The sequence below is a fragment of the Pelecanus crispus genome, chromosome 30 (genome assembly GCF_030463565.1).
Source record: "Pelecanus crispus isolate bPelCri1 chromosome 30, bPelCri1.pri, whole genome shotgun sequence".
NCBI lineage: Eukaryota > Metazoa > Chordata > Aves > Pelecaniformes > Pelecanidae > Pelecanus > Pelecanus crispus.
In genome coordinates this window covers 673,918-687,075 of record NC_134672.1, presented here as the reverse complement: position 1 = coordinate 687,075, position 13,158 = coordinate 673,918, and the positions used below count along the sequence as shown (strand labels likewise).

The window sequence follows — 13,158 nt, the reverse complement described above, 5'->3', positions numbered from 1 at the left end:
AATAGAATCATAGAATCATGGAATTGTTGAGGTTGGAAAAGCCCTTTAAGATCATCCAGTCCAACCATTAACCTACACTACCAAGTCCACACTAAACCAATCAAGGGCAGACTAGACTAAACCATATCCCGAAGTGCCACATCTACCCGTTTTTTGAACACTTCCAGGGATGGGGTCTCCACCACCTCTCTGGGCAGCCTGTTCCAATGCTTGACCACCCTTTCCGTAAAGAAATTTCTCCTAATATCCAATGTAAACCTCCCCTGGCGCAGCTTGAGCCCATTTCCTCTCGTCCCATCGCTGTTCCTTAGGAGAGGAGCCAGACCCCCCCCTCCCTGCCCCCTCCTGTCAGGCAGTTGTAGAGAGCGATCAGGTCTTCCCTCAGCCTCCTCTTCTCCAGGCTGAACACCCCCAGCTCCCTCAGCCGCTCCCCACCAGCCCTGTGCTCCAGACCCTGCCCCAGCTCCGCTGCCCTTCTCTGGCCACGCCCCAGCACCCCAATGTCCTTCTTGGAGTGAGGGGCCCAAAACTGGACACAGCATTCCAGGTGCGGCCTCACCAGTGCCAAGCACAGGGGCACGATCCCTGCCCTGCTCCTGCTGGCCACACTATCCCTGATACAGGCCAGGATGCTGTTGGCCTTCTTGGCCACCTGGGCACACTGCTGGCTCACGTTCAGCTGCTGTTGCCCAACACCCCCAGGTGCTTTTCAGCTGGGCAGCTTTCCAGCCACCTTTTTTTTTTTCTTTTAAATTAAAAAAAGAAAAAAAAAGACCGTTTGCCCTGCGAGTGTCAGTGTACTGAAGACCTGGGGAGTGGTAAGTGGATAAAAAAACCCAGTTGGGACATTTCTCCAAAGAGGGCAGGAGACAGAGGGCAACAGGAGGTTACGAATCGAACAAACGTGGCATCAATCTACTAGACAGTTGGGAGGGCCAGCATGATTTTGCACCGGTACTGGGGATCCTTCTGCAAGGGGTTTCGCTCCAGATACACAGGTTCCAAGTTCTTCGCTCCTTTCAGCTCATCCAGGTCACTCCAGCTCTCGATGAGATTATCATTCATCCAGAATTCCTGCGGCTCTGTTAGGTGACTGATATTTTCAATCTTCTTGATTCTGGTGGATGCGATGTCCAGCATTGTGAGTTTGTTATTGTTCTCCAGTCCCTCAATGACTTCAATGCCATTGTGGCTGAGGTACAACTCGCGCAAATTCACCAAGCTCTGCAGCCCCTCAATCTTGGTCAAACGGTTATTCCGTATACTGAGCACAGTCAAGTTTGTCAGCGCATCCAAGTTCTGGAGCTTGGTGATTTTATTCTTTCCAAGGAACAGACTATCAAGATTAGCCAAGGTGTCGATGTTTTCAATTGCCCAAATTCGATTGGATCCCAACTCTAACATCTGTAGCATCTGCGAGTTGCTCAAATTCTCAATTTTGCTGATTTTGTTGTTGACAAGGAAGAGTTTTTTTAAGTTGGGTAAGCTGATCTAGTCCTTCAATGTGTCGCAGAATGTTAAAGGAGATGTCCAGGATCTCAAGTTCCACCAGAGACTCCAAGTTCTCGATCTTCCGAATTTGATTGTCATAGAGACCCAGTTCCCGCAAGGTCTGCAATTGTTCCAGATTCTCAATGCGCTTAATCAAATTCTGATGGAGACCTAGAGTCTTCACTTTCTTGAGCTCCTCAAATCCTTCCATCTTCCCAATTCAGAAATGACTCAAGTCAGCATCGTCATCTTCTGGGTCCAGGCTAATTGTACCCATGTCCACTGGCGTCTCTGCTTCTCCTGTGGAGTTCTCGCCATTCTGCTCATCTCTCCGGCTCTGCTGACTGAGGTGTTACTAAGCGAACTGCTTGCTTCTTGCCTTCTGCATCCCCTGACTCCTCTGATTCAATCTGCTTCTCAACCCTTGTTTCTACTTTGACTTTGGATGCACTTTTTCCTCCCATCACATCTTCCTAAAACCAACAATCTGGGAAGAAGCCCTCCATCATCTCCTGCGGCCCCTATCCGCTCTCCACTGCCATATTGCTTCTCCTGAGCTCCAGACTGAGGGATCCCCAGCCTCAGGACTGCCCCCCCCCCCCATGCCCTGGTAGTGGGGACCCCCCACACCCTGGTATTGGGGACCTTGCTGTACCCCAATACTGGGGACCCCGGACCCTCACAGCAGGCACCAGAGCACCCGCTGCGTCCCCTGCACCCCGGTGTCGGGGATCCCCCTGCACCCCAGTGTTGGGGACCCTCAGCCCTGGCATTGGGGAGCCCCTGCAGTTCAATATCAGGGCCCCCCCGTGCCCCAGTACCCTGGTCTCAGGGACCCCCCCTGCACTCCAATATTGGGGACCCCCACACCCAATAACAGGGATGGGCTCACCCCATCCTGCAGCACTCGCTGCGTCCCCCCTCCTTGCTTCTGGAGGGGTTCAAAACTGTCACGAATGCAGGTCTGTGAATCCTGCTGATTATGTCAATTCACTATGAATGAGTGACTTTACACAGTTTGATTTAGTAAAAGTTAGAATTTACTTGTAGCAAATCACAGAAATTGATTATAATATTTTCAATAACACTCAATCATCAGTGATTAATAAAGTGATTAGACAAAATTGATCAAAACAGTGACTTAGTTACAGATTCGAAGATGGCAAGGTTCACTCTATTACTACATAGAAGCACATAAAAGAGACTTAAATCACACTGAGTTGGAATGATTGATAAAGGGATTGCATCTATATGGAATAAGGAGGATTCTCCCGTTGAGTCACGAGGTTCAGACTAGACCCCCTTGCTTTCTAAACTCCTTCTCAGAGAGGAGCCCAGGTGTGGCTAGGTCTAGTCCTAGTCTCAGACTTGGTCAACGGTTTATATGGATAAGGATAATGTATATATATGCATATAGGTATATCTAGTACATAGGAAAAGTGTATAAAAGAAATTGGGTTATAGGAGAGAGAGAGAGAAATCGTATGTAGGTGATACGGAAACCCTCCCGTTGAGTCACGAGGTTCAGAACAGACCCCCTTGCTTTCTAAACTCCTTCTCAGAGAGGAGCCCGGGTGCGGCCGGGCCCACTCTTAGTCTCAGACTTGGTCAACGGTTTAGGAGAGTAATGCTATAAGAATAGTACAGCAATATAAAACTCCTTTTAAATTTAAATCATACATCTACAAAACTACTTAAATTGATTCATGCATGCACACTCACAACTATAAATGCATATATGAAAATAGTATACCTGTTAAAAATTCCCCTCGAGTTTAGTGAAATACTCACGTCTAATGCCTTGGCATTTCTCAACGGGCGAGAGCAGAGCCTCGAGGAGTGAAGAATGTCAGCAGCCCAGGCTCCGTTGTCGATCTCCGGCAATGGAGTTCTGGTGGCAGCAGACTTTGGGAATCTGCTGGTTTTCGCTGACTCTGAGAGACATTTCAATCAGAGGGAGATGCTGCTGCGGCCCGTGGCAGTCCAGGAGAGCTCAAAGGGCCTCACTTAGGACTGCTGTTTATAGGATTGTGAGATGATTGCCTTGAATCACCAGTAAATTTCCATCCGAGCCACAATTCGGGTCGGCTTGTTGTTGGAATTCCAGCAGCGATGATGCCACCCTGTTTCAAGGCTGTCTGGGGTAGCTGTTTGTTCTCGTTCCCCTCGTTAGCCATAACATGAATGTTGATAAGAACAGGGCCGCTCTCTGCTCCAGCCATGTAGGGGTTTCTGGGACAATTAAGGGGCGCTTAACTGACCAACTCGCTACACAAAAGCTGTGGCCTGGAATTCCTGAGATCATAAAGCTGTTGAAGAGAAAGAGGAATGGGGGTGAGGGGGGGATGCACCACCACAAAAACCCGTGTGGACATGGCACTTGGGGACATGGTTTAGTGGTGGTCTTGGACTGGATGGTCTTCAAGGTCTTTTCCTACCTGAACGATTCTGTGATTCTGTGACTCTACTCTACAATATCCTATTGAATTAGAAGGCAGAACTGGGCTGGAACCTTTGATAAAGACATTTCTTCAGTCTGGACTATTGCGCGAATGTCAGTCTGAGTATCATAGCCCAGTCCTACCTGTAAAGAAACCCCGTACCCAGGAGTCCCGATGGGTCCAGCATCTGAGGGCAATAAACCGAACGGTTGTTGATGTGCACCCGGTCGTTCCCAACGCGTATGCTCTGTTGCCTTCAGTACCTGAGAAGAATATTTCTTTGTCAGCCTTGGATTTAAAGGACGCCTTTTTCTGTAGAGCGCTGGAGGAAGAAAGGCAGAAGGTGTTTGCCTTTGAGTGGGAAAGCCCAGCGACTGTCAGGACAGTGCAACTTTGTTGGACTGTGCTTCCTCAAGGCTTTAAGAACAGCCCAACCCTTTTTGGTAAGGTACTTGCAAAGGAATGGGAAGATCGGCGAGGGGAGAATTCTTCTACTTCTTTAGTGCAATATGTGGGTGACGTGCGATGAGGAGCCGGGACTAGATGGGAATGGCTGAGGGCTACTACCAGCCTGCTGCACTTGTTGGGACTGGCCGCACAGCGGGTGTCTCGACAAAGGCCCCGAGAGCACGAAGCACCGTAACCTATCACACCTATCCACGTGGTGGAACCATGCTCTGAGCTCCCAGAAAGGTGGAAGCATGCTCTGAGCTCCCGGAAACCAGAGCAGGGACAGCCTCCAGAGAAAGCCTGTGACCAAAGGGAGCCAGTATCCTCCCCCAACCAGGATGTAGGCAGGGGCTTAGAGGGAAGCAGCGAGTGGAAACAAGTCCACAATCGGGGCGGCAAGCGAACCCTTTCCTTGCCCACCACGACTCCCCGGCTGCCTCTGCACAATAGGTATGAGGCTCTAGATGTGGAGGACCAGTCAGTGGATGATGTGGGGGCGTTGATCCATCGACACCAGAAGAGTCACCAAGACCACAAAGACCTACCCCCCCCGTATTACTGCCACCTCCACAAGGAAGAAAAGACGCGTCATAGGTGTAGGAGACTCCCTTCTGAGGGGAGCGGAGGGCCCAATATGCCGGCTGGACCCTCCTCATAGGGAGGTCTGCTGCCTCCAGGAGCCCGGGTCAGAGATATCACCAGGAGGCTTCCCAGCCTGGTGCGGCCCTCGGACTACTCCCCCTTACTGCTCTTCCATGTGGGTGGTGATGAAGCTGCAGTGCACAGCCCAAGGGCGATTAAAAGAGACTTTGGGGCCTTGGGACGCTTAGTGAGGGAATCGGGGGCACAGGTCATCTTTTCCTCCCTTCTTCTGGTTGTGGGAGGTGACATTGGTAGGAACAGGCGGATCCAATCTCTTAACACATGGCTCCGAGGCTGGTGCCACCGTCACAACTTTGGGTTCTTCAACAATGGGACAGCCTACACGGCACCAGGCTTGCTGGCATCAAATGGGAGCCTCCTTTCTCAAAGGGGAAAGAGGGTCTTTGCTCAGGAGCTTGCAGGGCTCATTGACAGGGCTTTAAACTAGATGGGAAGGGGGAGGGGGAACGTACCAGGCTTGCCTGTGACAAGCTGCGGGGTGGTACGCAATGGCTAGAGGGACGGGGTGCCACTGTGAGCCCTCAACCTGTTGCCCAGAGGCGCGATGGGGACGCTGCAGCACAGTTGAAGTCTTGCAGAGATGAGCTGGGGGCTCCGGAGATAGTAGGAGCTCACAAGGAAACCTCCGTGAAACACCCCAAGGGAAACAAGGGATGTTCCACTAAAGCGGCGACACGGCCAACAGCCCAGAGGAAACACCTCTACACGAATGCACGCAGCACGGGGAACAAACAGGAGGAGCTGGAAGCTGCTGTGCTGCTAGACAGCTATGACCTGAGTGCCATAACCGAAACCTGGTGGGACGAATCCCACGACTGGAATGTGGCTCTCGATGGCTACAGGCGGTTCAGAGGGACAGGCGAGGAAGGAGGGGCGGAGGCGTTGCCCTCTACGTAAAGAAATCAATAGAGCGTGAAGAGCTGTCCCTGAAGAGTAACCATGAGCAGGTTGACAGCTTTTGGGTAAGAGTCGGAGACAGAGGCAGCAAAGGGAACCTTGTGGCTGGTGCCTACTACGGGCCGCCTGATCACGGGGAGCCTGCTGACGGAGCCTTCCTCCTCCAGCTCCGGGAGGCTTCGCGCTTGCAGACTCTCGTGCTGCTGCGGGACTTCAACCACCCCGACATTTGCTGGAGAAGCAACACGGCGAGCTGTAGGCAATCCAGGAGATTCCTGGAATGCATAGACGACAACTTCCTAAGCCCAGTAAAAGACACCCCTACCCGAGGGGACGCGATACTGGACCTGATGGTCACCAGTGCAAGTGAGCTCATCGGTGATGTCAAGACTGGAGGCAGCCTGGGCTGCAGTGATCACGCGTTGGTGGAGTTCACGCTCCTGAGGGATATGGGAAAAGTGAGGAGTACAGTCAGGACTCTAAAGTTTAGGAGAGCAAACTTCCAGCTCTCCAAGGAGTTAGTCAGAAGGACCCCCTGGGAAACGGTCCTCAGGGACAGGGGAACGGAACAGAGCCGGCAGATCTTTAAGGACACCTTCCAGAGAGCGCAAGGGCTCTCAGGGCCCAGGGGTAAGAAATCAGGCAAGGAAGGGAAGAGACCGGCATGGCTGAGTCGAGGCCTGCTGGTCAAAGTAAAGAGGGAACTGCCCAGGCAGTGGAAGCAGGGACAGGTGTCCTGGGAAGAGCACAGGGAAGCTGCCCGGTTGCATAGGGAGGGGGTGAGGAGGGCCAAGGCGCAGCTGGAACTGAATTTGGCAAGGGATGTAAAGAATAACAAGAAGGGCTTCTACAGGTATGTCAGCCAGAAAAGGAAGGTTAAAGAAAGCGTACCCCGCTGATGACAAGAAAGGCGACCTCATATCAAGGGACGAGGAGAAGGCTGAGGTACTCAACAACTTCTTTGCCTCAGCCTTCACTGGCAACCTCTCTCCTCGCCCCTCCCGAGTCGATGGAGCACAGGATGGGGAGCTGGGGGGTAAAGCCCCTCCCAAAGTCCTGCCTGGCCAACCTGGTGGCTTTCTATGAAGGAGTGACTGCATCCGTGGACAAGGGAAAAGCACTGGATGTCATCCATCTGGGCTGCTGTAAAGCCTGCGACACGGTCCCCCACAACATCCTTCTCTCTCAATTGGGGAGATATGGGTGGACTGTTGGGTGGATAAGGAATTGGCTGGATGGTCGCATCCAGAGGGTCGTGGTCAATGGCTCGATGTCCACATGGAGACCGGTGACAAGTGGGGTCCCTCAGGGGTCCGTACTGGGACCGGTGCTGTTTAACATCTTCATCAATGACAGAGACAGTGGGATCGAGTGCACCCTCGGCAAGTTTGCAGATGACACCAAGCTGAGGGGTGCGGTTGACATGCCAGGAGGACGAGATGTCACCCAGAGGGACCCGGACAAGCGGGAGAGGTGGGCCGGTGTGACCCTCACGAGGGGCAGCAAGGCCAAGGGCAAGGTCCCGCACCGGGGACGGGGCAACCCCCGCTATCAGTCCAGGCTGGGGGATGGAGGGATGGAGAGCAGCCCTGCCGAGAAGGACTTGGGGGTGCTGGGGGATGAAAAGCCGGACACGAGCCGGCAATGTGCGCTGGCAGCCCAGAAAGCCAACCCCGTCCTGGGCTGCATCAACAGCAGCGTGGGCAGCGGGGCGAGGGAGGGGATTCTGCCCCTCTGCTCCGCTCTGCTCTGCTCTGCTCTGCTGAGACCCCCCCTGCAGCCCTGCGCCCAGCTCGGGGCCCTCAGCACAGGGACATGGAGCTGCTGGAGCGGGGCCAGAGGAGGCCACCAAACTGATGCGAGGGCTGGAGCTGCTCTGCTGCGGGGCCAGGCTGGGGGAGCTGGGGGTGCTCAGCCTGGAGAGGAGGGGGCTGCGGGGAGGCCTGAGTGCGGCCTGGCAGCGCTGAGAGGGGCTGCAGGAAGGGTGGGGACAAGCTTTTTAGCAAGGCCTGTTGGGACAGGACAAGCAGCAATGGATTTCAACTGAAGAAGAATCGATTTAGACTGGCTGTAAGGAAGAGGGTTTGTACAGCGAGGGTGGTGAGGCACTGGCACAGGTTGCCCAGGGAGGCGGTGGAGGCCCCATCCCTGGAAACATCCCAGGTCCGGTTGGACGGGGCTCGGAGCCCCCTGCTCTGGTTAAAGCTGTCCCTGGCACTGCAGGGGCTGGGGCACCTCTAAAGGGCCCTTCCCACCCAAAGCGTTCTGGGGTCCCACGATTCTGTGGTTCGATGATCGCATCCAGGCGTCGAACTATCCCCAGGGCAGAGGAAGCTGGGAAGGGAACGGGAAGAGGCCGTTTGTCCAATAGCACCCCCCGAGCTGAGAAGGAACTGCGAGGCTTTGTGGGGACATCACCTGGAAACAAAGCTCCCGAAAGCACAACTGGTTTTGAAAGGAGATCTGGCTTTATTCTGCGCAGGGTACAAGGTGGAAGAATTCCACAAACCAAGCACACCAAGCCGGGATTCCATTTCCTTACTCATACGTTGGATATACAATCTCCACACCTTTCTAATACAGAATCATTAACTTGTCTTTGCGCGCTCATCCTCAGTGGTTAACAGTTTACTTGCACAGTCTTTAAAGCCTTAGCGTCTTTTTACTTCACCGTGCTTGCGCAGGAGGAGCGGGGGGTACTCGCTTCAGTCCTTAATCGGGTCGGTGGTCGCCATCTCCCCCTGCCCCAATTGCCTCTTACCTGGTTTCTCCTATTTCGTGCGTGCCCCTTTTGTTCTGCCATCCCCTTATCTTTGAAAGTCAGCAACCAGCCGCTTAGCCATCCGCCCGTCCTTCTTACATTTATTTAGTTGCGCAAACGCAAACTCCGCATTACTTCGCTGCTGCTCAAGGACTATATTTCATTAGTCTGGCAAGATCGACCGCTTGAAGGCAACAGGGATGGCTGGATGGTGCAGGCTCTGGATACCAAATTTTCATCTGACAGCCAAGCCGTTAGGTGAAGCTATCAAGGGATGCGGAGAAGTTTTGGAATGGAGGCCAGAGTGCCGAAAAGGATTTGACTCCATCCAAACTGAATTGAGGGGGTCTCCTGCCTTGGGTTTGCCGGATTTGAGCAAACCTTTTCAGTTATGGGTGCTGTCCCCATCCACGCCGTCCCCATCCACAGGGAAGCTGCCCGGTTGCGTAGGGAGCGGGTGAGGAAGGCCAAGGCGCGGCTGGAACTGAATTTGGCTGGGACCCCCAGGCTGGAACCCCTGGGCCTGGGACCCCCGGGCTAGGACCCCCAGGGCTGGGACCCCCGGGCTGGGATCCCCGGGCTGGGATCCTCGGGCTGGGACCCCTGGGCCTGGAATCCCCTGTGCTGGGACCCCCTGGCTGGGACCCCCTGGCTGGGACCCCCCGGGCCGGGACCCCCGGGCCTGGCCCCTCCCAGGCCTGGCCCCCTCCTCAGGCCTGCACCCCCCGGGCCTGGAGCTGCCCCAGGCCTGGGCACCTGCCGGGCCTGGCCCCCAGCCTGGGCCTGGGCCCTCCCCTGGGGCCTCGGACCCCCTGGGGGCTGGGCCCCTGCCTGACCCCCAGCACTTGCCCCCCAGATGCAGCAGCCGGGGGACAGCACCCAGGGCCTGAATCCACCCCAGAGGCGGCGGTGAGGGGGAGCGGGGGGAGCACTGTGTCCCGCCACGTGTCACCCCCGCTCCCGTGTCACCCCGCGGTGTCCCCACGGTGGACCCCTGTTCCCTCCCGCCCCGTGCCCCACGGTGTCCCCTCCTGGCGACACCCACCCCCCATGTTGTCCGCTGTCACCCCCCGATGCCGCCCCCCATGTCACCCCACCCCCATGCTCCCCTGCCTTGTCCCCCCCGCGGTGTCCCCCCTTTGGCGTCCCTGCATGTTGCCCCCCTCCCCAACATCCCTCCACATCTCTGCGTGTCCCCCGTGCCCCCCCTCCCCTTCCCCCTCTGCTGACCCCCCGTCGTGTCCCCCCCAGCCGCCCCCCGCCGGCACTGGCGCTCGCTGCTGCCGGAGCTGGCCCGGATGGTGCCCTGGCCCCCTGGGTGGGGGGGGGCCCTTCACCGAGGTACGGGGGGGCACCCTGGGGGGGTTGGGGGGGTCAGGGTGTCTGGGGGGTCGGGGGGTGCTGGGTGCTGGGGGAGGTCTTGGAGAGAGTTGGGTGGGGGCTCAGGGTGCCGAGGGGGGTCTAGGGGAGACTGGGGGGGTGTTTGGGTGCTGGGGAGATGGGGGGGTGGCTGGGTGCTGGGGTGCACCCCCCTGACCCCCCCAGCCCCCCCCAGGTGGAGGTGCTGGTGAACGTCCTGGGGTACATCCGGCACCTGCAGCGGAGCGTGAGCATTGCCCAGGGCAGGGCAGGTAATGGGGACCCCTGGGACCCCCCCAGTCAGGGACCACCTCCCTGACCCCCCCCCAGGTTTTTGAGACACCCCACCCCGCACCCTCCCCCCATTGGGCACCCCCTGCCCCCCTCCTTTGCCCCCCCCAGCATTTCAAGCCCTCCAGGCCTCCCCCAAACTCCTTTGGCCATTCGGATGAACCCCTCCAAATCGGGGCCCCCCCTAAGTGGGGAATGCCCCCCCAGTGACACCCCCCCCATCCCCGCAGGCCACCCCAGTGACGGTGACACCGCGGAGGCGGGACCCAGCACTCAGGCCACAGAGGGGTAGGTGAAACTGGGGGGGGACGCAATGGGGGGGGTACCCCAAGGTGCTGACCCCCCCCACTCCCCCAGAGCAGCTGGTGCCCTGGAGGAGGAGGAGGAGATGGGGGGGGGCCAACAGCCCCTGGCTGGGCCCCACTGTGCCCTACTGGGAGGCACTGGGCAGCGAGGGGGCTGCCACCCCCCCCGCTGTCCCCCCACCCGCCACGGCAGGGGCTGCTGGGGCTCAGCCCCTCCCTGCTTGCCCCGCTGCCCCCTCAGCTCTGGCACAGCCTCAGCCCTGGCGAGCGCTGCCCGTACTGGTTCATACTGGGCGGGCCGGACGCCAGGGTGTCCCCCCCCGCACGCCGGGCTGTCCCCGCAGTGTCCCCTGTCCCCCGCAGGGTGTGGGCCCGGCGGTTCAGCCGTCTGCACGACCGGGTGCTGCGGCCAGGCGGGGACGGTGACGGTGACGGTGACGGCGATGGCGATGGCAGCCCGGTGCCCCCCGGGTGTCCGTGGGGACGGGGGGGGACACCGCAGGGATGGCGTGGATGGGGACAGCGTGGATGGGGACGGCGTGGATGGGGGCAGCGTGGATGGGGACGGCGTGGATGGGGACAGCACCCATAACTGAAAAGGTTTGCTCAAATCCGGCAAACCCAAGGCAGGAGACCCCCTCAATTCAGTTTGGATGGAGTCAAATCCTTTTCGGCACTCTGGCCTCCATTCCAAAACTTCTCCGCATCCCTTGATAGCTTCACCTAACGGCTTGGCTGTCAGATGAAAATTTGGTATCCAGAGCCTGCACCATCCAGCCATCCCTGTTGCCTTCAAGCGGTCGATCTTGCCAGACTAATGAAATATAGTCCTTGAGCAGCAGCGAAGTAATGCGGAGTTTGCGTTTGCGCAACTAAATAAATGTAAGAAGGACGGGCGGATGGCTAAGCGGCTGGTTGCTGACTTTCAAAGATAAGGGGATGGCAGAACAAAAGGGGCACGCACGAAATAGGAGAAACCAGGTAAGAGGCAATTGGGGCAGGGGGAGATGGCGACCACCGACCCGATTAAGGACTGAAGCGAGTACCCCCCGCTCCTCCTGCGCAAGCACGGTGAAGTAAAAAGACGCTAAGGCTTTAAAGACTGTGCAAGTAAACTGTTAACCACTGAGGATGAGCGCGCAAAGACAAGTTAATGATTCTGTATTAGAAAGGTGTGGAGATTGTATATCCAACGTATGAGTAAGGAAATGGAATCCCGGCTTGGTGTGCTTGGTTTGTGGAATTCTTCCACCTTGTACCCTGCGCAGAATAAAGCCAGATCTCCTTTCAAAACCAGTTGTGCTTTCGGGAGCTTTGTTTCCAGGTGATGTCCCCACAAAGCCTCGCAGTTCCTTCTCAGCTCGGGGGGTGCTATTGGACAAACGGCCTCTTCCCGTTCCCTTCCCAGCTTCCTCTGCCCTGGGGATAGTTCGACGCCTGGATGCGATCATCGAACCACAGAATCGTGGGACCCCAGAACGCTTTGGGTGGGAAGGGCCCTTTAGAGGTGCCCCAGCCCCTGCAGTGCCAGGGACAGCTTTAACCAGAGCAGGGGGCTCCGAGCCCCGTCCAACCGGACCTGGGATGTTTCCAGGGATGGGGCCTCCACCGCCTCCCTGGGCAACCTGTGCCAGTGCCTCACCACCCTCGCTGTACAAACCCTCTTCCTTACAGCCAGTCTAAATCGATTCTTCTTCAGTTGAAATCCATTGCTGCTTGTCCTGTCCCAACAGGCCTTGCTAAAAAGCTTGTCCCCACCCTTCCTGCAGCCCCTCTCAGCGCTGCCAGGCCGCACTCAGGCCTCCCCGCAGCCCCCTCCTCTCCAGGCTGAGCACCCCCAGCTCCCCCAGCCTGGCCCCGCAGCAGAGCAGCTCCAGCCCTCGCATCAGTTTGGTGGCCTCCTCTGGCCCCGCTCCAGCAGCTCCATGTCCCTGTGCTGAGGGCCCCGAGCTGGGCGCAGGGCTGCAGGGGGGGTCTCAGCAGAGCAGAGCAGAGCAGAGCGGAGCAGAGGGGCAGAATCCCCTCCCTCGCCCCGCTGCCCACGCTGCTGTTGATGCAGCCCAGGACGGGGTTGGCTTTCTGGGCTGCCAGCGCACATTGCCGGCTCGTGTCCGGCTTTTCATCCCCCAGCACCCCCAAGTCCTTCTCGGCAGGGCTGCTCTCCATCCCTCCATCCCCCAGCCTGGACTGATAGCGGGGGTTGCCCCGTCCCCGGTGCGGGACCTTGCCCTTGGCCTTGCTGCCCCTCGTGAGGGTCACACCGGCCCACCTCTCCCGCTTGTCCGGGTCCCTCTGGGTGACATCTCGTCCTCCTGGCATGTCAACCGCACCCCTCAGCTTGGTGTCATCTGCAAACTTGCCGAGGGTGCACTCGATCCCACTGTCTCTGTCATTGATGAAGATGTTAAACAGCACCGGTCCCAGTACGGACCCCTGAGGGACCCCACTTGTCACCGGTCTCCATGTGGACATCGAGCCATTGACCACGACCCTCTGGATG

The 13,158-nt window shown here is 57.3% G+C and overlaps 1 pseudogene; it reads right to left on the bottom strand.

The window, feature by feature from the left end:
• Positions 1 to 792: 792 nt before the first annotated feature.
• Positions 793 to 2,016, bottom strand: LOC104035473 (protein phosphatase 1 regulatory subunit 7 pseudogene; annotated as a pseudogene).
• Between the last annotated feature and the right edge of the window lie 11,142 nt (positions 2,017 to 13,158).